Source organism: Aedes aegypti, chromosome 2 (assembly GCF_002204515.2).
Source record: "Aedes aegypti strain LVP_AGWG chromosome 2, AaegL5.0 Primary Assembly, whole genome shotgun sequence".
In the NCBI taxonomy this organism is placed as follows: Eukaryota; Metazoa; Arthropoda; class Insecta; order Diptera; family Culicidae; genus Aedes; species Aedes aegypti.
This window is the reverse complement of record NC_035108.1, coordinates 254,471,853-254,497,700: the sequence shown is the minus strand read 5'-3', so window position 1 is coordinate 254,497,700 and position 25,848 is coordinate 254,471,853. Positions and strand designations below refer to the sequence as shown.

The 25,848-nt window shown below is 35.3% G+C and overlaps 1 protein-coding gene across 1 annotated transcript in view; it reads left to right on the top strand.

Annotated features, from left to right (window-relative positions):
* The first annotated feature begins 17,558 nt into the window (after positions 1–17,558).
* Positions 17,559–25,848, top strand: part of LOC5577413 (contactin-2) — a 619,947-nt gene continuing 611,657 nt past the window's right edge. The window contains exon 1 of the mRNA XM_021844819.1: positions 17,559–18,047. The gene's annotated coding sequence lies outside the window, so the exon portion shown is untranslated. The remainder of the gene's footprint in view (positions 18,048–25,848) is intronic.

Below are 25,848 nucleotides of genomic sequence, written 5' to 3'. Positions count from 1 at the left end.
CAACATGAGACGATCAAACGTCTTTGAAAACGAGTGATTTAATTAGGGGAAAGTCTGATATTATTAAACATGCAAAAAAAAACAGTAGACAATAATTATATGAATGACTGAAAGTAAGAGGCCTGATAGTAATCCAAAGTTATCTAGAAAGTAAAAAATAAGAACAACTTAGACAATGCATTATGACAAGAAGGAAGATGTGAAAGGGTACGCCAACAATTTAAAACAAATTAAAAATTTGAAAACAAATGGTTAAGAATAGATTATTTTTGCATAAATACGAGAAAATTTATGTTTCCACAAATAAATACTTCCATTGCTATTAATTAAAAGCTTTTTATCAAAGTTTACATTCTTATATCTTGATATTAGCTGGGCATGTTATACTGCGTACATGCAAGGACTTCAAATTGACAACTCGGGAAAATTCTAGATCTCATTGGAAACGAACTCTCACAATTTGAGTACTGTTTTAATTCATAGCAACGTCCATAGGCTATCACATGGCCTTAGAAGGCCACTATTGTAATTATTATTTTCGATCGAACGGAAATTCACCTTGCCCTATCAAAATAATGATTTTGTTTGAAACACTGGTTCGATAGGCTCGACTCTCACGATCAAATTAGATTAGCTGGATTGGTTCGAAATACGGCTTATGTTCAACCAACATCATTCCATTCCATTCACCTCGATTTCCCCGTAGGCTATTTGTTCTGATAATTCATCAGCTCATGGATATGCCCTGGAGCACCAGTCAGCCAGCGTTGGTGCTTTTTTTTTCGGCCGAATGAATGATGAACTTTTTACACCTTGCGCAAGAAGGTGACCACGCTGAGATGTGATCATTTTTTTATGTTTCGCTCAAAGGTGGTAACGATTTCCTCCGTGGCGGAGTTGCGGCGATGGGCGTTATTTATTGTTGTGTAATTACATTTTTATTACCTTGCGGATGCTGAAAAGCTGCCGGTTTTGCAGTCGATGTTTGTAAGTAGCACTACCTGGTGAGAACTCCGACGGTGTAATGGCTCCCAGGGTGCTGTAGAAAACGTATGCAGCGGTGAGGCTCTGCGGGATCAATGTTTAGAATTTTGATGATGTTTTATCTTCTGAAATATGGGTTAAAATTTAATTTAGCAATAAATGGATATCGACTACAGAGTTTCGAAAACAATATCAGTGATTCAATCTTCTTCTTCTTTCTGGCGTTACGTCCCCACTGGGACAGAGCCTGCTTCTCAGCTTAGTGTTCTTATGAGCACTTCCACAGTTATTAACTGAGAGCTTACTATGCCAATGACCATATTTGTATGTGTATATCGTGTGGCAGGTACGAAGATACTCTAAACCCTGGGAAGTGAAGAAAATTTCCAACAAGAAAAGATCCTCGACCGGTGGGATTCGAACCCACGACCCTCAGCTTGGTCTTGCTGAATAGCTGCGCGTTTACCGCTACGGCTATGTGATTCAATATCACATGAAAATTCTTGTTCATCTCCTTGGCATGGCAGAAAGTTTTTCAGACTTGGAGTTCTGTTAATTATCCTGAAGTGTACGATTTTACAGTAAACTTCGGATTATTCTGATCATGTATGTTGGAAATTTATTATTTTTTTTAATTTTACAATCAAGCTTTTATGCCAAACACTGTCGAATTCTTTTTCTATGTCTAGAAGAGCAAGAGTAGTAGAATAGCTTTCAGATTTGTTGGAACGAATCAAATTTGTTACACGTAAAAGTTGATGAATGGTCGAATGTCCATGGTGGAATCCGAACTGTTCATTGGCAAAAATTGAATTTTCGTTGATGTGGGCCATACAACAAAGTCAGTTGGATTAAATACAAATACAAAATAACCTTTTCAAAAAGTTTACTGATGGAGGAAAGCAAACTGATTGGACGATAGCAGGAAGCTTCTGCAGGATTTTTTTCTGCTTTTAAAATTGGTACAACTCTGGCATTTTTCCTCTTGTAAGAAAAATATGCCAACTGAAAATATTTGTTAAATATATCAACCAAGAATGTAGTTGGTAATGATTTGTTGTCCTATTTCAAGGCCGGAATTGGCTTCTGAGGGTTTTTCCAAAATTGATACTTTCCAAAAGGGCTTATAGCTAAGGTCCAATTGAGAATTACAAATTTACAAATTTTCGTTTCCTAATTGAGAAAACCGTTTTTTAATTTTATTTTGTAGACCCTGTTATATCATTTTCATAGCAGGATCGCGAGTGCGTTGAAATAGCCTTCTTCTCACGTTTTTAAGACGGATCAAAAGTTCAAGATCATTGTTTCTAATCACGGATTCAAATTTTACTTCTCATTTTGGTATTGTAATGCCTCTTGTTTTTTTTATTGAAGAAAACAGTTCGTGTTTTACGAAATCATCTTAACCATTTTAGCAAACGTTCAAAAATTGTCCAAATTTCTTTGTGCACATAGTGCAATCTAATGTTTGCTTCCCCTGATTTGCACCATGCAATGCTATGCATGGCCAACCACAAAGCAGTGATTTCTTGTTCATTACTTATATTAATATTCCATTGCAAAAAAAACTTCGATTCTTTCATAATAAACTCTAACTCATTCGTTCAAAATTTTCTTCGTACATTGTCTCACTTCCAAGGAACTTTTACACTCTCTTATCCCACGCATATTTCTGTCTAGAACACCACAGATTTCACAGTTGCTACTTGTCAAGTTTCCGATACTGTATGCTAACAATTTTTCTTTGTTCGGGACTAAATCATTCATCAGTTGATGGACAACTGCCTTGTCAGATGACAGTATGACATTTACTCCTAAATTACTCCATAATATACTCCTAACTTAAAAGGTAGGCTTCTTCAGTATTATCATTCCCATCTGCCGTGTACAGAATGGTTTTGATAAAAACTGCTTTGCAATGTGATTCTGGATCAATTAGTTTGATTTCTCCCTTATCATAATCGAGATAAAGCTGATCTCGATCTACTTTGAATATATTTCCTTTCCATACAAATTTAACAACAGCCCGTTTAATTAACCCCTCTACAGGCAGCTTCATTTTTACCACCAAAAATATATTCAAATCGCGATCATTTTTTGTTTCTTGATATTACCATTTTTTTCACATGATCTCAAAAAACTCTTTTAGTTTAAGAAGCCGTGTCGATATTAATCATTGGTGATCTGGTTTTGAAAGTATTCCGATATTCCCTGGGGGACCGACATTTTCCATATAAAATGTCTTTGGCGGCCATTTTGTTTTTGGTCAATTTATCAAAAAACTAAAATATGTACTATATTATACCATGTAATAAGGAGCTACTCTGAAAAAATCATACAAATCGGTTCAGTATTCTTGGAGAAATCTCAAAATTACGATATGAGGTTTTTTAGAGTTTTCAAGATCTTTATTTGTGCAGGGTGGTATCTGACACATAAATGCTCATTACTCAAAGACGGCTGCTCCAAATTGCTTCATATTTTCACAACATACTCACATTAATGTATCATTTCGAGAAGTGAATATCCGAACACGATACAAATTTTGCAGCCTGATATATTTACGTGGGTTATCGCTACGCGTCGGTCCCTCAAGAAATTTTGGAATATCTCCGGATTCCGATAACCAATTATCAATATCGACACATATTTGAAAACAAGAAGAGTTTTTTGAGAACTTGTGAAAGAATGCACAATGGTCCGGCTCCATATAAAGGGGCGGCCAAAATTACAAAAAAAAATTTTGAAATTATCATGTTTTTTATCATTTAAAAACATACCAGCATCCTTAGATCTTTCAAAAAACGTTTAAATTTTTTGCAGAAATTTGCTGATTTCCAAGTTAGAGCACTTTGAATAATTCAATATTTACATATATTTGAACCATATTTTTCATACAAAGTTCATTTAAAATATATTCAACCACTCTTGTTTGAATTTCAGAAATAAAGAATCCATTAAACAGAATTCTAGATGAAACTTGTTCGTACAATTTTTTCATACAGTTAATGAAACCATCTAGAAATGAAAATTTGCCTAAAACATTCCACAGCCAACTGTGATTGACTTTATCGAATGCTTTTTCCAAATCAACCGTTTACAAAACCCTTTTAATGATTTAGACCCTACTGCACTACCGTGCTGCATCAATACCCGAACGCTTTAGTCAACAGAAATGCTCAAACTTAGATTTGGATATGTTTGGTTAAAATATTCTTGAAGTGTTTTTATTCAACAAATTTTTACACTGCAGATCTACATAAAACTGACCAAATTTTCGATACTATTCATGATTTTAACAAGTAAATCAACGAAATATTGGAGCGTGTCTTGTCTTTAAATCCGGACACCTGATCAAATGATGTTTTTAAATCTGGACATTTTTGGATCAAAATCCGGACACCAGTGTTTTTAAAGGAAATTTTTGCATATCTTTTCAAGAAAATTATACAAACTCGTCGAAACAATATTTTTTAATCAATTCGACGTACATTTCTCCCTATATTGTCACAGAGAACAACACGTAACTAATATTAGTGTTTTTTTTATTTCTTTATTAGTATCATTCCAACCATTACATTCATTTCTTATATCTAGATGTTCTGTGTTATTAGACAACACTATCATCCTAATTTGGTAAAACAAATATAAGATTTTATTAACATTTTGTTAACAACATATTACATTTCATTTGCCGTAGCAGTTCAGATAGTTTACAGGTGAGTTGATTTCACCTGCTTATAAGAGAAAAAAAACGCTTTGAATATACTTAACCTAACTTAACCTAAACATATAACGCATTAATCGTGGCAATAGAAGATTGCAACGATTTTTGCCTGAAATTATTATTTTTTTAATTTGAAATTTGTTTCAATGTTTCAACATTGGATATTCTATGTAACTCATTGGTACTATACCAGGTAGGAAGCTTCAGAATCATTTTCAAAATTTTATTTTGAATTCTCTGCAGAGCTTTCTTCCTGGTATTACAAAAACCAGTCCATATTGGTACAGCATACAATATGGCTGGCCTGAAAATTTGTTTGAATATCAAAAGCTTGTTCTTAAGACAAAGTTTTGGTTTTCTATTAATAAGTGGATAGAGACATTTTACACATTTGTTACATTTGGCTTGAATGCCCTCAATGTGATTTTTGAAAGTTAAATTCTTATCTAGAATAAGCCCTAGATACTTAACTTCATCTGACCAATTTATTGGAACCCCTCTCATCGTGACAACATGTCTACATGAAGGTTTCAAATAAAGAGCTTTGGGTTTATGTGGGAATATTATTAGTTGAGTTTTGGAAGCATTAGGAGAAATCTTCTATTTCTGCAAGTATGAAGAAAAAATATTCAAACTTTTTTGCAATCGACTACAGATGACACGCAGGCTTCGTCCTTTGGCGGAGAGGCCTGTGTCATCCGAAAACAAGGATTTTTGACATCCCTGAGGTAACTCAGGTAAGTCAGATGTGAAAATATTGTATAATATTGGTCCCAAAATGCTGCCTTGAGGAACACCAGCTCTTACAGGAAGTCTTTCAGATTTGGAGTTCTGATAATTAACCTGAAGTGTACGATTTGACAGATAACTTTGAATTATTCTTACAATGTTTGTTGGAAAATTAAAGTTTTTCAATTTTATGATCAAACCTTTAAGCCAAACACTGTCGAATGCTGTTTCGATGTCTAGAAGAGCAAGACCAGTAGAATAACCTTCAGATTTGTTGGAACGGATCAAATTTGTTACACGTAAAAGTTGATGAGTGGTCGAATGTCCATGGCGGAATCCGAACTGTTTATTGGCAAATATTGAATTTTGGTTGATGTGGGACATAATTATGTTGAAAATGACCTTTTCAAAAAGTTTACTGATGGAATAAAGCAAACTGAATGGACAATAGCTAAAAGCTTCTGCAGGATTTTTGTCTGGTTTTAAAATTGGAACAACCTTAGCATTTTTCCATTTGTCAGGAAAATATGCTAATTCAAAACATTTGTTAAATATACCAACTAAAAATGATAAGCTACTTTCTAGAAGTTTCTTGATTAGGATGTAGAAAATTCCATCATCGCCAGGAGCTTTCATATTTTTGATTTTTTTAATATCAGTTCTCACTTCTTCCAAATCAGTCTCCCAGGCATTTTTGAAGTCCTGAGTAACTTGATTTTCAATTGGACTAGTAAGTCCTTAATTAAAATTGTACGCGCTCTCAGACTGCATAGCAAGTTTTTGAGATTTTTCGCAATTAGTTAGTAATAATTTGTTTTCCTCTTTCAATGCCGGTATTGGCTTCTGAGGTTTTTTCAAAATTTTAGATAATTTCCAAAAGGGCTTAGAGCCAGGGTTCAATTGAGAAATCCTATTTTCAAAATTTTTGTTTCTTAATTGTGCAAAACGTTTCTTGATCTCTTTCTGCAAATCCTGCCATATAATTTTCATAGCAGGATCACGAGTGCGTTGAAATTGCCTTCCCCTTACGTTTTTAAGACGGATCAAGAGTTTAAGATCATTGTCTATAATCACGGATTCAAATTTTACTTCACATTTTGGAATTGTAATGCTCCTGGCTTCAACAATGGAATTTGTTGAAGTTTTAAGAGCGTTGTCAATATCAAGTTTAGTTTATTAAGAAATGTTAACATCAATATTAGAGTCAACATACTTTTCATATATATTCCAGTCGGCTCGAAAATAATTGAAAGTGGAGCTGATAGGATTGAGAATCGCTTCATGGGATATTTGAAATGTAAAAGGGACATGATCAGAATCAAAATCAGCATGAGTAACCAATTGGCTACAAAGATGACTAGAGTCGGTTAAGACCAAGTCAATGGTAGATGGATTTCTAGAAGTGGAAAAACATGTAGGGCTATCAGGGTATTGAATTGAGATATATCCTGAAGAGCACTCATCAAATAAAATTCTGCCGTTGGAATTACTTTGAGAATTATTCCATGATCGATGTTTGGCATTAAAGTCATCAATGACAAAAAAATTGACTTATTGCGAGTCAATTTTCGCAAGTCAGTTTGGAGCAAATTAACTTGCTGTCCAGAGCATTAAAAAGCCAAATAGAAAGCTATGAAAGTATATTTACCAAGCTGTGTTTCAACTGAAACACCTAAAGTTAAAATGACGAGAACAGTTGACGTTTTATACGCCTATGAATGATGATTGCAACTCCCCCACATGCCCCATCAAGTCGATCATTACGATAAACAAAAAAGTTAGGATCTCTTTTGAGTTTAGATCCAGGTTTTAAATACGTTTCGGTAATAACTGCTATATGCACGTTATTGACTGTAAGAAAATTAAACAGCTCGTCCTCTTTACCATTCAAAGAACGAGCATTCCAAGTTAAAATATTTAAATTTTTTATTGGATCCATTATAAAAACAAAATCCAATAACAATTTAATTCGTAAATTTTACACCAACTTGGACTGATTCAGTCATAGTAGTGGCTTTGAACATTGCATCAATCATTATTTATAATATTCAATTGTACAAATAGAAAATTAAAATCAGAGGCAGGACATATCACCCAAAAGTTAGACTTATGATTGCCCCCGCAATTGGCTCAAATGAACTTATCGGTATCTTCCTTCACTGGACAGACGTCCTTAACGTGATAAGAACCTCCGCAAATCATGCATTAAGCTTTCATGCGACAATTTTTTGTTCCATGGCCCCACTTTTGGCACCGACGGCACTGAGTGGGATTCTGGTAATTTCCTCCAGGTTTCTGAAAATGTTCCCATGTCACATGGGCATCGAACTTAAGTTTTGCTATTTCTAAAGCTTTTATATTGTTTTGTTCTTTTTTTGTTAAAGTGAACTAAATAATATTCTTGAGAAAGCCCTTTCCGAACAATGCCAGATTGGGTTCTCTTTTTCATAATGATTACTTGGACTGGGGAAAATCCAAGTAAATCATTTATTCCATTTTTGATCTCTTCAGGTGACTTATAGTCACTTGAGAGACCTTTCAAGACGACTTTGAACAAACGTTCAGTTTTGTCGTCATAAGTAAAACAATTTTGCTCCTTCTCTTCAAGATGTTTGAGAAGAAGTTCGCAATCTTTAAGAGTTTCCGGACAAACGCGACTTGTAAAGAAACCTTGATTCCCCTAATGGATTTCAAGATCTCCTTCCTAAATACTCCAAATTCAGAAATACTGACCACGATAGGCGGTACTCTTAGTTTCCATACTTGAATCAAAGAGCCTGGGTTAGTGGCTGCTTCGATTTGTTGTTCGGAAAATCTGTCAAAGTCATCGACCTATTGCTCATTTCGATGCAATTATCAACATTGATCATTTCTCCTTTGGAAGAAAGCGCATATTCCGGAGAAACGTCCTCTTCCATTTTTGCCACTGTTAATGACAGTTTGGAAGCCCATTTTTTTTTATTTAAAGATGTTGTGAATTCAGAGATTAACTCTTCCTTTTCCATGCTTGCAACCATGTTCAGGTATGAACGAAAAAAGGCGAGGCCTTCTGAAAGGCCTTTTTTTCTCAAAAAGGTGTTTAAAAAATTATTACAAATGTTAGATCAAACAGATTTACGGAACTATCGTGCTATGTATGATTGCATGTTTGTTATAGTTTTGTTCTGTTATAAATGGCCTAATTAATCTGTTTTCTTTTTCAGGTAAGCTGTATGATGAATGAGTTTTTCTTCTATTCTCAAGTAAGTGTTATGTGTGACATTTAAGAATAGAAACTAGAATACAACCTAGTCTCTTAATGGAAAGGCACGCATTTCAATGAATGTTGGAAGAACAGTTATGTTGACTTACGACGAACTATTCAAGTTTTGTTTGAAATACGTCCATAATCTTTTGGCTGCATTCCACCGTCAATTTATAGCAGTCCTGTGTTCTCGTTCGAAATGAAGTAATTAAAATAGTTTCACTATCCACTCAATCCGGATCAGCCATCCAAAAAGTTTAAACTCCATCAGACCCCAAAAAAGCGCCTACAATCAGCCCGATATTCTAACTGCCGTAAACAAACATAATTTCCCATAAATTATTTGAACTTTCTTCTTCTAAAGCAGCGGATTGGCCCTTCTTTTCGGTCTCCGCTGGATCTGTAGAGGTACGAAAGCAAGGTCAAGCCGACAGTCGGAGAGCGATAAGCGAAGAAAACAAAACACACAAAGCAATCTGCTTCCATTTTCACCTCTTATCACAAGCGGGGTCTCTTTCCGTTTTGGCCCGTCACCTATCTTACAGAGAAGGAGACCACGAAACCGCCGGCGGTGTTAAAGGCCATAAATATACCCAGCCGAAACCGATGCCGGGGTTGTTGTTGTTGCACTAGTTGATTTTAGTTCTCTTCCCCAATAATAGACGCATCCATGGATGCCGTGTTTGTGGAAAAGAGCATAAGATGATCAACGCTTACCGCGCTGCCAAGCTTGGATGTCTCGAAAAATAGCCTCTGGGGAACAAAGTTACTTTTTGGGACGGGACGGTGCAAATAAATATCCCTTCCGAATAGTGGACGTTAATCTTCTCGAAGCTATTGCTGTTGGCACTGTGAAAAATGCGGCTTGTATATGTTCGATAGATATCTAGTTAGTAGAAACCCTCGAATAATCAGAGTTCTACCATAATCTCAATCGAAATAATGAAAACTTCCAAACTTGTAGAATATCGCTTTGATTCACAAATTTTGTCAAACCAAACGAGATACTGTTTCTAATACTTTTGAAAACATATCTATTTTTGAACGTATTACTTATAAAATATGTTATTATTAAAAATTTCCATTTTCTCAGGTCCCTAAAAAAATTAAAAATTCTCTTACTTAAGAATTATGTATTGCAATAATCCTGGAAAGAATGGCACGGAATGTTTCTAACAAATTTGAATTGTTTGGAGAATTCAAAGATGAAATTATTGGACGAATTTTAGAATCATTTTTTATAATATTTATTATCGAGTTTTTTTTGGCTCTGGGCTAGTTTATTTCGGGATCAACGGCTTTACTTCTCAAATTAAGTCGTCACTATAACTTTTACATCGTAAGCGACAATCTCGGGGATAAGATTCGATCCCAGATACTCGGCGTGGGAGGCGTGTGAAAAAGTCCTAGAACAAATATTTGGAGAAATCCCTGGACGATTCTTTCAATAAATGTATTGAAATCTCTCAATTTCTTGACAAATGCTTCGATAAGTTCCTAGGAATATAACTTTAAGTACCGTCAAATGGGATAACTTCAATTAATGGTCAGGGGAGAGGGGTCTATATTTCACATTTATGGTTTCGTATTATGCTTTTTACACAGTGTATACTGTGATTTTCGACTTTGGCGACTTTCAATAGATATAATAGATTCAATAGATTTGTTTTTTTTTTGTTGCTGGCCTTTTTCGTGCTGAAATTCCAAAAAACTTAATCCCGCCTAGTTTGGGTTGTAGCTACGGTTTGAATAGCTCAGATCAATATTTAACATAGAAGAACAGCAACAATCATGCTTTGCAGACTCATACAAAATGGTTCAGCCCAAATTGCACTAATTTAAAAATCTTGCTTTCGTAAAAGGTACTTTCATCTAGGTTGCCTTGTGAGCCTAAATTTTGCTACTTTCAGCAAACATGAAATGGTAAACTCGCGTCCATACGTCATGCATGCGTGTTCGTTAATAACGCAATCGTTGCTACACTTATCTCCGAGCTAACTACCTGAGATGAATGTTGTCTACACCCAAGTAACCACTGATCCAATGAGGTCCTAAAGCTCAGTCCCAATTTCAATACCAAACGCATAATTTTAGGCCAAAAATACATGTTTACCCAATTTTTAAACGATTTTCGTTTGTTCAAGTCCAAAAAAATTTTTTAACGGTTTTTGTGAATTTTTCGCACCCCTTGCTTTAAACTCAAATTTTTGGGTATATTTTGTTTTTCGTGTCCCTTCCAAAATGTCACATAGGAACAACCCCAGTGTTAAATCTATATAAATAAAAATGGAGTGGTGTTTGTATGTCACGAAATGGCTTGCGAACAGGTCAACAGATTTGAATGATTCTTTCTCCGTTTTGTTCTTCAAGGGTTCCGACGTGTTTGTGTGTATAAAAATCCCAGGAAATTCACCGGGAAAATCGGAAAAACGAGTGTGAACGGAACTGTCATTTTATATGGGACGATCCATAGCGTTTTTTAACAGCCTACTTGATGGCAAGACGAAGTTTGCTGGGCCCACTAGTTTAAAATAAAGATATATTGTGTCTTCGAGAAAGTTTCTCCATATTTATTAGACATTTTTTCAGTGATGTTGTGAAATTAGAGTGGCCCTCAAGAATTACGAGATCAGAATACATACTTTTTTGCTGACGCATTTAGGGCTACACAATGCTTTACAATGTTTTAGAAATGCCTATTTGGAGCAACTTTGCCGAAGAACCCGAATTTCCTTCAACTTTTTTCTTAGATTCTGCTTACTGCGATCGATATTATATCAATAAAAGTGTATTCAATTTTTAATAGTTATTTCATTGTATATAAATTTTATGGTGAATATATCCTGAAGCGTTGATTTTTTATTAATACTTTGTATCGAACACTTTCAGAACTTTCAATTTTGTACATTTTTTGCTGAAGCTACCAGAAGAGCTATCTCGATTATTTTTCAAGTTATGGACGTTTTGCGTTTAAAAACAGACTATTTTCAAAATTGTGTTAGTCTCTTCAAACAGAAAACGTCCTCATAATTTCCCACCATTATTGGAGAAAAAGATAACCTTTCTAATGGCGATGAAAAATTTAAAATCCGTTTGCACCTTCCAGAGATATTGACATTTGAAAACATTTTTTTTTCGACGAAAATCTCTGATAACTCTGTAGTCATAAGAGATAGAAAAGGAGTTTCTTCGTCAAAAAGTTGTGCAATAACAAGTTCTAGAAGTGAACAAAATCGTAAAAAAAATATTAAGAAAAGTTTCCAAATTTTTGATTACACCCAAATCATAAAATACTGAAAAGAACTAAGAAATATATTTTTTTCTCATCTGTTAGCCTAACAACCAATATTCAAAGTACTGACATGTAGTGTTTTCAACATTAATTTGATTTCAGTTGTAAGAAGAACATTTTTGAATGGAAATTAAAATTCGAGATTAAACTCAAAACTTTCCCTAAAGTCAAATTTCAATGCAAAGACATGTATTTTTTTCCGAATCTATGACAAAAGGTCGAAAGACAAAAGGTCGAAAGGACAGAAGGTCGAAATACAAAAGGTCGAAAGGACAAAAGGTCGAAGAACAAAAAAAGGAGGGACATAAGGTCGAAAAATCTCCCACCATGCAAATCATTTTCGACCTTTTGTCCTTTCGACTTTTTGTCTTTCGACCTTTTGTCCTTTCGACGTTTTGTCTTTCGACTTTTTGTCCATAAACCATTTTTTCCAGCTTGTATATGTAAATGTTTGAGCAGCAATAGAAATATAGGATTACAATTAAAATTTCTTTTACTTAAAACCTACGAAGAATCCCAAATTTTCATCCTCTTTGCCTCTAAATCAATATTCAAAGAAATGACATGTACTTTTTGTTGTATGAATTCGCTTTTAAAAATTCAATGATTATTTATTTCGCAATAAACGTAACATAAATAGTAAGTTTTTGGATACACTCAAAAGCAGTTACTCTATATAAATTTCAATCATACCAAAACAGTGCGTACGATTGTATTACACTCGAAACTTCTTCTACTTAAAGAAAAATTGGTTTTGAACCTGATTGTCAGTAGATAATAATTACGCTACTTTGTTGAAGAAGTTCAGTGTGCATGTATGGGATAAAATATAAATTTTTGATTACACTCAAAAACATTTTTACAGAAAAAGAACTACGCAAAACCTTATTTTCTTAAACTATTTACCTGCAAATCCAAATTCGAAGAGACGATATAACTGTGTTCCGTTTTATCGTTAACATGCCAACAGCAGAGGCAGGTTTCGCCCGTTCTAGTATCTAACACGGGCGTAGAATCCGTAAAAAAAAGTGGCGCCAAACAGTCAAGTTCTACAACCCGGGTGGTTTTTCTTTTTTTTTCTTATTTTCTTATTTATACTTATTCTAAAATACTTTGTCAAAGATACCAAAACATCAGGAAGCATGCATATCTAGAGCACTAGAGATTTTAACTGTCGAAGTCAACGACCTACCCAAATTTGCCTCGTTGGATGTACTTGAAATATTTGTTTACAGGTACATATGTTTCTTATTATTCATGGTTACTCGAATCTGAAAAACTTAAAATAATAACTTTTTCGGTAAGATTTGAGGTGACTTTAATGCAGTTTCATTTCACAAAAATATGTGTTGATTTAATTGCCCTAAAAGAAAATCTGATCACCCCTAGGAACATCTTACACATCGTGAGGATATGGACATGAGATACGTGAAAGAATTTTGAAAATTGATTAGGCCGTTGCTGAGATACAGCGGATAATCCATATAGATGTGTTTGATCCAGAGGCTCCGCATTACTATTTGGATAAAAAAAATGTATGCATAAAAAAAGGAAAGACCTCTTTACCTTTGATTTTTCATTAAATTTTCATAATTTTATCTCATTATCCAATTTGTGAAAGGGCTTTCCGTCAAAAGATTTTAAACCGAATTCAAGTCCTATTATAACTAGGCAGGTCGTAGAACAGCTCCAAAAAGCTGAAATCTCATGATTTTTTCATATTTGAAACGTACTTGATTCTAACGGAAATAATCCTGCCATAAAGTGTTACACTAATGGACCTATGCACGGGTTCACTATTTGACGTTTTAGCGGTGTCGTGTTATTTATGTGACCATGGAAATCAGTGAATTCGGCACCGCTCAAACGTCAAATTAGTGAACTCGTGCATCCATTTTGCTTAATTGATGAACATCGTTGGTAGTTCGACTGTAGTTCCTTGTTGATGATAGATTGGCTGTTCAGTCTTGACAAAATTAAAAAATGTTATTTTATTTTGTCCAACATTTCGGTCCGTTTGGGACCTTCCTCAGGGACTCAATTGAACTGTAACAATTGAGTCCCTGAGGAAGGTCCCAAACGGACCGAAACGTTGGACATAATAAAATAAAAGTTTTCAATTTTGTCAAGACTGGCAAGCAATCTATCATCAATAATTGATGAACAAACAGATTTTTTTTTTATTTCGTTTCATAAGTTGTGAGAACCTTACATTCAAAGTGACTCGCATTATAAAACCTACCGTAAAACGGGGTAACTTTGATAGTTTTTTGGAAGAAAACTTCAACATTTATGCATACTGTTTCAAAGAATTACATTTTATATTTTTAAAACAAGTACTGGCATCCTATCTATCGATTGCACTTGATAGATTGCCAAAAGATTTATTCTGTATGGATATATTATTTTTCATATAATCGAAAGTCCGTTTTCTGTTTTGGGGTAACTTTGATAATCGAACAAAATTTATTGAATTACGGAACATTTATAGGGCGTTACATACCTCTAGGCGTTTAACGCTATATGGAAATTTCTGACTTAGATTACAAAAATGGCCCCAGTTTGTAAAAATGGATTTCGCTAAAAGATTTGAGACCGAATTCATGTTCTACTATAACTAGGCTGTCATGGATAAGTGACGAATTCATTATGACTTTATCAAATAGTGATCGTAGAACAGATTGTTTGTAAGCGGTGCAAAAACGCTAAAAACTTGTAAATTTTAAAAATTTGCATATAAATCCTCAAATGCACTTGATTCCAACGAAAATAGCTTTGACATGAAGTGTCATACTAATATTCTTTACTATTGCATTCGTTTTTCTTAACTGATTGACAGAAACTTCGTTTTTTCGTTTAATATGTTGTGTTTATAACTTTGTTATAAAAAGCAAAAATAGATTCGGTGTACCCTTGCTGCCAACTGTTCCCTATAATAGAACAAGTGGCTTTTATGGCTGTTTTTCTATCAATCGTTGCAAAATATTTTTCTACATGAAGGTCAGAAGCTTTTGTCTTTAAACCATTGATTCACAGCTTGATTCTGTTGGAAATCCGATTGAAATAAATTGTTTCGATTAGAATTTACGCTTCATTGCACATATAAAGACTGAAACGCGCAAAAATTGGTCGACTAAAAAATCGTTTCTGTCCGTCAAAATTCATAATTTTGACTGGAAGTAACTTCTTTTGGTAACTTAATTCATGTATTTCAAGGAAAACATGTTCGTTTAATATTTTGGTTTTCCAAATCCAAACTGCCGTGCCTCCAGGTTGACCCCTTCCGTTCGATAGGATGGAGTTCTGGGCTGTTGGGAGGGTTATGGTCTTTGGGTTCCACAACCACGTTTTTCGCATCGTACCACTCGATTGACATAGAGACAGCTCGCCAAATCTGGCCAGAACAGGAATTGTAGTAGCCGCTTTTCATGGCACTCCTGGACGTGGATCTCATGAATAATGGTACCCGTCACGGTGTACTATATTGAGAAGGTGGTATATTCCGAAAACTGACAGCTACTTGACGACGTCATTCCTATCCATCTCGAACATTTTTTTTGAAAAAAGAAGATCTAGTGATCCGGATGGTATATTGTACGATAGGAGTGACGTCACATGTTTACAACCAAATTCGATGTTTACACCAGTAAAGAGCCTGCCTTCATAATGTTTATGCCGTGGGTACCCGTTGTGAATAAAATGTCACTTTTTTGACCACACGAGCAAATGTCATGCCGCACGAGGTATTGTTTCGGGAATTTCGATAGTTTGAAGGATGTGCAATTTTCCCTTTCCCTGATGCGGTATAAAACTCCTGTCTCGAAAGCTGCATAAAATCCGTCTTCACGTAAGTTTCTTGCGAAAATTTTCTTGCTTCGCGAAAAAAATTTCGACACTTTGTTCCTCTTACTTGGACGTCATGTTTCAATGCATTTTCAATAGAAACATATCAATTTGAAGTTGACCAATTTTTGCGCGTTCCAGTCTTTAAAAGACCAATTGTACCTATAGTAGCACTACTTTTTACTACTATTTACATTACATTCATCAAAATAAAGGAGCAATTTGGAACATTTTTACATCAACCAAAAGCTTGGATTTTAAAGGAAAAATAAAAAAAGTTTTGTAAAAATACGATTTTGATTTGTCGTTTGCCTAGGTCGTGAAGCTAGTGCTATTATAGGAACAGAAATTAGAAATAGCGCTACTATAGGCGCATGAGTTCATATTATGGCACCAGCAATATTAAAAACGAAAATATAAGTTGTTGTTTTCATATTTTCTCCATAATAAAAAGCTTTCATATGAAGTAAAAATAATGCCGCTGGCTTTATTTTTTGATTTCATACGAGCATTAGTTCTTAGCTGTGCAACTATTGGTACATCAATCCTTAAGAGATTTTATTCTGAAAAACTACCACAGTTACCATAGTTACAGAATGCGTTTAGAAAATGGAAATATATACCGTTTTGACTCATATTCCGAACACTTAAGGCCAATAGTGACTTTAACTGCATCTGGATGCAAAAATGAGCTGATATTTGTGAAAATTTTAACTTCTTCACAAAGTCTAACGTTTAAGTGTTAAATGTGCCGGAAAACTGTTTATTCAAACTTGTTTGGTACTGTTTTTACGTTAAAGTATGGAACAATATATTGATATATAATGCCGAACACTGTGTTCATTGTGTTTTATCTGAGCAAGTTTTTCTGATCTCTAACTAGAGAATCATCACAACCCCCGAAATATAAAACATATTATAAGACGACAAAATTGAATAACAATTGACTGCCATTTCCAGGTAATTTGATGACATATTTCAGCGAAACATTTTTTCAACCATATTGTCAAAAACGAGTGTTCGGAATATGAGTCTGTTTGAAATTTGAGACAAAACGGTATGTTTAATTTTAACAATAGTAATGTACTGAACCTTCAAAAATGAATTGGGAATTTTTATGTCTCTATAAGCAGCGTAGCTAAAAAACTTAGCAATTAGAACAGAAGCCCTTACAAAAAATAAAACAGGTTCCGCTTGTTTCCGAATTTAAATCCTATTCAGCCTAGCTCCTTATGAATCACCACAATGACCTCTTCATTGGCCTATCCGCTCCCAATAATTATCTTTTGTTTGTATCTTCTGCTTTCCTTCCCATCCTTTTCAAACATCATCATCGTTCTTTTATTTTTCACCGTGCCCTCAATGTTTGTTTTCCCCGAACAACTGAATCAATTCTCACCTCACCCTCTCTTCTCACTCATTTATTGATGCTGGGCCGATCTATCATAATCCCCTGGTGCGCTCCAGTTCCAAGCATCATAAAGAAGAAATTGTTAAAAGGAAACCGCTGATAATCCAATCCCCTTTCTCGCCATCCCACACGCCACACGATGCTTCTGCTTCTGCAGAGCTGCATTCTGGTCACTCACTCTCATCGTAGTAGGTGGCGCACCACGCACGCGGTGCGGTTTCGTCGGCCACTCACTCTCTTTCGTTTTTCTCTCCATGCTGATCTGTTGCACGCGCAGCTAGACCTGGCCGTCCGGTAGGGCTCCGGAGAACCGTCCATCCGGCGATCCAGTTAGTCTGTGCTCGTGCGTAGTTCCGAGAGTACGCTAGAGGATTGCTTGCGCGCGCGCTCGATTTTCCGTTCCAAGCGAGGTGGACCACGTTCCGTCTGTTCAGTGGTAGCGTATCGAATCGATTGTTGTTTATACCGAACCGAAGAAGTATCTTGATTATCCCCGCGACCTTCTTCGCCGTCTTCGTCGGGTTCCGTCGCCGTCGGTTGGCGCGGAGTGATTTCGCTTTTCCGCCGTCTCCCGCTGCACGTGTAGTGTCTTCGCTGGTGCCGCCGTCGGGATGCATAGAAGCAATAGTGAATAGTGATTAAAATCTGTGAGTGAATAACAAGAGGGAAGCCCGTAGATAGCTGGCTTAGTGCAACGGAGGAGTGCCGAGAATATATTTCTCCTAGTGGATTACGACCCTTGGCCAAGGGTTCTGTGAAGTGAAACCAGAAGAGGGAGCCATGAAGCGGCGCTGGTGGTGGCGGCGTATATTTTTGGGTAAATATTTTGGTTCCACTCGCGCGCTCTGTGCCATTTTCGTCAATTATGGGTTACCGTCGGAATAATTACGTGGTATGAAGATGTAATGACGGGGAACTCGCGGAGTGATCCACGGCTGGGCTGGCTAAGAGGGAAAGTTTTTCAACTGATGGTGCTGCATTAGGGAGATGTGGAATTGATGTAACGGTGAACCGTGGAAAGGGCATTCAGCTTCTTTCAATCTTCGTCCAGATACGGGAGGAGGGCTGAGACGTGATGAGATGCCGAGGCCCATTGTTTTCGATGTTGTGCTACATAAAGTTCTGTGTGAGAGAGAGGTTTTGAATAATTATATCATTTTCTTCTTGTGTTGTTCGGTGGGATGGTCGGTTTTCTGAGACAAATGTCTAACCCCGGCTTTGTGGATGCGGGTGTGTATGAAGCATGAAGAGTGATCCAGCAGGGGGAAAAAAGGTTGCCGGTGCTTGAAATCTGAACCATGCATAAGCGGAATCGTGGGACTGTCGTTGGGCAACACATGGCGAACATAAGGATTTTCACGATCCGTCTTCGTTAACCAGTAATGGCAATTAACGCAACGAAAAGGACCCGAAGGATGGAAGAAACGCAAAGAAGGACGATATGTCGTTTTAGCAACGAGAGCAGCAGATCATTTACATAAATTTTCGAAAGAAAAAAGTATGCTAACAAGCGAAGAAGACACGGGAAACTGCATGTTAAGTGAAACTTGGGCTGGAGCCATCGGTACGGATGTGCTTTATGAGTGTATAAGATGCAAGCAGCCTATTTTAAGTGCCTTAAAAGTGAAGTTACTACAGAATCTGATTTAATAACACAATTTTCCGTTCGTGCATGCGCTCAAGTTTAGAAGGCACAAAATGAAGATTCTTCATGGTTAACAATGTTTGAGTTATAATCTTCAATATCTAAACTTAATTCATGTTTGTATGCATGCATTTGAATTGAATTATTGGAATTACTTGCTGCAAATATTGTCAGTAAGTACTTGGCGAAATTGACGGAAAGTGTGGAAGCTGTTTTGAAAGGTGAATTAGGAAACAAGTTACTAGTGCGTTTCTAAGTTGCATCAAAATTGTGGTCAATTTGGCTAACTAGAAAAATGTTGGAAGATTTGTCATCGATTGCAACACATGTGTTTGCAAAATGGGAAACCAAAAGTGAACAACGTTGTTAACATATGTGTTGTGTGTAGAAGAAATGCGAATTAGAAATGAGTTACTGTCGGAAAATTCATCATCGAAAAATAAAAGTTACATATTGTAAAACACCATGGAGGTCATTCGATTTTGTGCAGTATACATAAGGTTGGAAAAGTTGCGGAAAAGACCAAGATACAAGAGGAAATAAACTGGAAAATGAACCGTTTACTTTGAGAACGATAAAGCTGACTCGAAACACTGTGACCTTGATCGGAAAATTTGGTGAGATCAATCCAATTTTATTTACATTAAATGAAGCGTGCAAAACAAGGGCTGCTGCAAAACAGTCACATTCGACATTTTTGACAAAATGGAGTTAATACCATGGAGAGTCACCAAATGATAAATACTTTCGATCAACTTACTGAAATCTGTGAGATTGTTCTAGAAAATTCGAAAAAAATACCAAGTTGTTTTGTCACATTGATAATTATAATCGCATAGCAGTCACATTGAGATTATAAATGGGCCTAGTAATGTAATAGCAATGAAATTTCAATCAGAACTATTTTCTGACAATTCATCTAGTATGCAATATGAGTTGTACAAAAAATCAGCCTCAAATAAGCACTTTTGAGTAAATGGAAATTTTTAGAAATTTTAATTTCCTCCCTTACTGCCATAAAACGCACACTTGGTACTCCATTTACTCAATGCCTACTTTTGTCGAATGTTACAAATATGCAGTTACGGGCAGTGCAGACAGTGATATTAAGTTGTAAGCCTGGGCAAGCCTATTTTGGCACCTCCATGATTCACTTTGGCATGGGGAGGTTTCTCGGCCGAATTATCTGACACTTTGGAAGCACTTCAAAACGACGCATATTGTGGCTTAATATGAGCTCAGTGGCTTTCAAAAATAAAAAACCCACTGCCGAGGTGAATCAAAAGTGCCAAGAATAGGATCCAGCTCCCTACCGACCTTCAGTTGGCATTTTCAGTTTCAATGCTTTCAGACAAACCTGTGAAAACCTAGTCAATCATCTAACTTATCATTGGTTCATCAACATCTAAGATACTTTTGTCACTCAGACGGCGCATTATCCCTTTTTTATCCTTATTCTTTTCGGAAATGTAGTTTTACTAATATCAAAATTATACAAAATATGACACAGTCCGCTCATTTAAGTCATCGAGATATTGTTTTGGTTTATACGTACATTTTTGGTCCTACAAGTACTTTTTTGAATACAGGCCTTGGGATCTGCGAGCGTTACAAGTGATCTAAAGTTAATTTTCAAGTATTACAAAGGTCTCTAACCAATCGGTGTATTGTATTAGTTTATGCGGGTAATCTTTCTCCTCCAAGATCTCTATCGAATATAAACCTTAAGACCTACAAGCGTAACCAATTGTCTATTCTTATTAGAAAGCGAAGTATTGTATTGATTTGCTTCGACGTTTTTGGACACCACGGATTATAGGCCTTTGAATCTACAATCATAAGCACTTATGTATTGATGATATTCAGTTAGGGCAGGTCTAGTAGCGAGTCACTTTTTAGTGACTTGGTCACTTCTTTCGACCTGGTCACTTAAAAGTCACTATTTGCAACAAAAAGTCACTAAAGTCACTTTTTTCATTAAAGTCACATTTTTCGTGATCTGATGAAAAATCAACTATAATCTAGATCAGTTTCTTTAACTGAAATATCAGGACAGTAATGTTATACTGGTTTTTATTATTCTAATGCAATCAGTATACTCAAGTGCCTAGAAAGCCAGGGATTGTTTGCTTACTTTCTTAAAGAACTCAGGTGAATATAGTGCTGACATTTCGAACACAAAAATTGCAATTTATTTGTTGGGTTGTGTGATAAAAGTTCTGGTAAAGTTTTAAAATTTTAATTGCTGATAGACTAGCTGAGTTTATCTAGATGAAGTTTCTGGAGAAATCAACGGAGAATAGCCTGAAGGGATCTTTGATCTTGGAGGAAACTCAACAAAGAAAGAAGCCTAAAACTTCTCTAAATTTTAACCAAACATACCGTAAAATGGGGTGTTAAGGACTCGTGAGGTTTTAAGGAATTGAACTTCTCAACCAAGTTCGACAAATCACAGAAACCTAGAAAGTCGATATATAAGTCATCTGAAATGCTCGATTTGTTCAGAGGATTGTGAACTGCATTATGTAATAGGAGCTGTCTATTAATATGAAGTATAGTGGTTTCTAGAAATTGAAAACCTTTCAAGACATTTTTGTTCAAATTTTATGGTCTAAAAACATTTATCTACAAAACCACGAAATATATTTGAGAAAAATTCGCGAGTAAAGTAGAAGATATGAAAATTTAATTGAGATCATAGTACAGACAAAAACTTCTTAAAATTATGTCCGGGTTACGATTTTTAGAAACTTTTATGAAAAAGTCTTGTTTTGAAGATAAGTGGGGTGTTAAGGAATTATCTATTCTAAGTTTTCTAAGTAACTAAACTCATTAAATTTATGCCGTAATATATTTCAATATGGTTTCGAGCTGTTCCGTTAAGTTGAACTGCAACGTAAAGTTAAGGGATCTATTTAATAAGTCACTAAATATCACCAAAAATGACTTATTTCAAAATTTGGTAAAATTGGTAGGAAAATGTAGATAAAAACTGATTAATGTGAATATGGGTTTTTCATGATAATATTTTCAAAAGCTGTTCACATTGGTGAAAAGTTTGCATATAAGAATGATTATCTTATTTGAGATGGTTTTGGAGCTATTAATTATTTTATGCATTACCTAGGACCTAGATAAACAATTATAATATAAGGTTATTTCCGAGCTCTTTTTGGAAAATATATAGTGTGCGGTATAGTGTGAGAGATTTCCGCTCTATATTGTAAAATTTTCGTTAGGATTTTTCTCGATCATGCCACTGGGTGTTACATGCAAATCCGTTATTTAGTGCAGAGTTGCTCGCTGTCACTATCAACGCTTAAGGTGATTATAGAACGAAGCCACACCTCAAATTTTCAAGAGCACAAGACTTGAGAACCAAACAGCGCTCCGCGTAGAAAATCTATCCCATTGATCACCACCAGCAAGCAAGCAATTTGATTGGTTTTCAACGCGAACTGTTGTCAGATACTCTCGTCTTGTGCACTTGAAAATTCAAAGTTTGGCTTCGTTTTATAATCACCTTAAAATTTGCTGATTTGTACAGGCCGAATGCGATACAATTCGGATCATTCCATATCACATCAACATCATGCTGTCTACTTCATCACCAGTGCATTGATGGCGATAGACTATGGATATCACTGATGGGTTAAGTTTAGCCTAAAATTAGGCAAATAAAAAGGCAATTTATTAGTATGATTTTTTTGACAGTGCTGCAAACAGATTGAAATTACGTGTTGGTCACTGAAAAACCGTAAAAGCATGGATAATTACCACGTGATCACTCATTCTGCAGTGATTATGATCTAAATTGCTATGTCGCATCAATGCTGTTGGTTGCAAATCAAAGTGATATTGATAGCTCGCAAGTGATATTGATAGTTTTAGAGCATCAGCCATCAGCTGATACTTTTGATATTAAGAAACTCTGAATTTGGTGTGGTGCTTTATTTAAAAGGCAAATTGGACACTTACCCTATTCACACTTAAAGCTTGTTGAAATTATCCTTCTTTTCACATATCATGACAAGATTGCTCTGCACTGTTCTAGGATACGAATACTGCATACAATTTTAAAATCTTTTCAAGACAATTGTGCGATGCACTGATAGCTTGGCTGAAAATAGAATCAATAGGTATGAGAGATTTAGCAATTAAAATAAAACGGTTAGCGTTTTCAGGAGTTCCAACTTGAATTATATTGAAGTAATATCATCTTTAGATTGAACAAGACCTTTAGAGTTGTGGGGACACATCAACGATGTTGACCAAAATATTTTTGTTGCTGTTGGCAAAATATAGTTTTATATACAAAGCTCAAATTCCTTAACACCCCATTTTGCATTTTCGCCAAAAATCACACATTTTTATGATTTTCTCAGATATACACGCCGGGAGAACGGTAGGACTGTATTTTGTTCAATTATTGGCATACTAGAAGTTGCTCGAATTTTAAGTGAAATTTTTTTTTTTCATCCCTTAACACCCCATTTTACGGTGTTTATTGAATTTGTCTGAAATGACATAGTAGTGATGGCTATAGTTGTTCAGAACTAGTTCGCAAATTTCTTTCGGTCGAATTTTCCTATTTCAAAAATGCGTTAATATCTATAGTTTTGCATAACGTATAAAATCGTTCTCTAATTTCCATAGCACAATAATCTCTTGATTCAGTATTTTTTTGAATCTTGAGTTCTTCAAAAATAAATATTGCTTTGAAAAGTGAGGGCAAAATTCAACATGAATTCTTTTATAGGATTTATTCCTCTTTTATTATTAAATCATGGATTCTGCGAAGAATTCCACAACAATCTCCAGGAATTTATTTACAATTTTTGTAAGGATTTTGCTAAGCATCTTTCCTCTATAATTGTATATTTACTTTTGAACTCTCCCTGAAATTTCCCCAGAAATGCATAAAGAATTTTTTCGAGAAATTTGTTTCGCAACTCTGGCATATGAAAAAAAAACTTTAATGAGTTTTGCCTATTAATTTTGCCATTGATGTCAATGACTTTTGCCATAATTCAATTGTTTGAACTTGATGAATTTTCAATTTCTACAAGCCTCTCTCTACTGACTGGAATTTGAGATTTGAAGTTGTAGCGCATGCCTAGCTTTTATGCGTACAAGAATAAAATTTAGATTATAATGTGTAGGCTTGTTAATATTCTTGATTTTAAGTACCAAGTTTTGTTTTCTGAACTTATATTTTGGACTAATGTGTGTAGGTTTGAAGACACTTTTTTGTCACTCTTTGGTCACTTTTCTGATAATATTAGTCACTAAAGTCACTGTTATTTTGCTATTTGACCGCTACCACCTCTGTTATACCATATTTTCTTAACTCTTCATATAACTGAACGGAGTAATGTATTGATTTATACTGATGTTTTTGGTTCTTGGTTCTCGAAATACTCTATGTATTAGAGACATGAGCTTCTACAAGTATAATCAATACTCTTGCACTAGTTCTTAGTTATGGCATATAATCTTAACCCTTCATATGAGCGTGGATAACAGACGTTGAAGTCTGATTACCAAACTTAAGACAATTAACGTTCGCTTCAGATGGCAACACAAGAAGCAATAGTATGGTGGCGCTGGTATCGCTCAACTGTCATGGTGATGACAGTGGTGAATGGTTCACTTATCTATAGATATTCATATTCACCACTGATTGACGCAATACGTTGTATGGCGGCGCTAGTGATTTGAACGTATATATGTTTGAATATGCACACAGGTTTTCAAAAGATTTTTATTCTAGCATGAATATCTGTTATCTGTGATACGAGTACTCCGAGGACTCTATGAAATAAAGTCGTTAAAATCTACAAGGCGTAACCAATAGTTTTGGATTGTTGTTAAACACTTTTAAAGTCAAGAACTATGTATAAATGTAAACGACATATTGTATTATTTTCTTTCAGTGTTCTTTGTCATTTAAAGTCCCAATGGAATCAAGCCTTTAAAATCTACAAGCGTTAGCAGTTGTATTTTGATAGTATTTAGTTATGGAATAGAGTCTGAACCGTCATATAAGCTAATGGAGTATTGTATCGTTTTGTATGGATGATCTTGGCCCTCCTAGATCTCCATCTAATATAGACCATAGGATTTACGAGCGTTACTAGTGGTTGACATGTAATTTTTAATTATTGTAACGACCTCTTACCCTTCATACTAATAATCGTATCATTGCATTGATTCATTCAGATATCCTTTGTCCTTAAAAGACTTCATGTGGGCTTCGTGGTCGTGCGGTTAGTGTTACTAAGCATTTGACCGCATCGAATCAAGGGGTGTGGGTTCGATTCCCGCATAAGTCCGGGAAACTTTTCGTCAGAAATGTATTTCGACTGTGCCACTAGGCGTTGCATGCTAGTCCGTTGTCTAGTGTGGTGCTTCCTTCAACAAATCATATTGCGAAACTGGTTGCATACATTTTACGGAACTGTTTCGTTGCAGAAAACAACGAATAATTTCGCAGTTCAAACGAACGATTTCGTAATATAAAACAATATATATTTTCAGTGTGACTTATTATGAGCATATACTGTAGTGATAATTTACCAACATGTATGTAGATCTTACGACCTATTTTCCAGTATGTACTAGTATGGCTCAGAACATTTTTTGAATAGAACTCGAAATACTACAACAAACTCTAAGCAACATGTTGCTTTAACAAATTATAATTGAATGCTGCACAGCAAAAAAGTCTAAAATTTACATGACACGTAATTTTTTATGATAATCATGTAAAGCGAGTTGCAACTGAACATTCAACGATAATTAATGTAAACTGTCTCATTGCATTCGATAATGCTTGCAAACTTGAGTGAAACTGAAACATTTCATGATCTTCCATCCAACATTCGCCAATGTTGCATGCTTCCTTGCATCTTGAAAGTGAAATTGCAAACAAGAATTCTTGGTTTACATGATTCTACGATGAATATTCTGT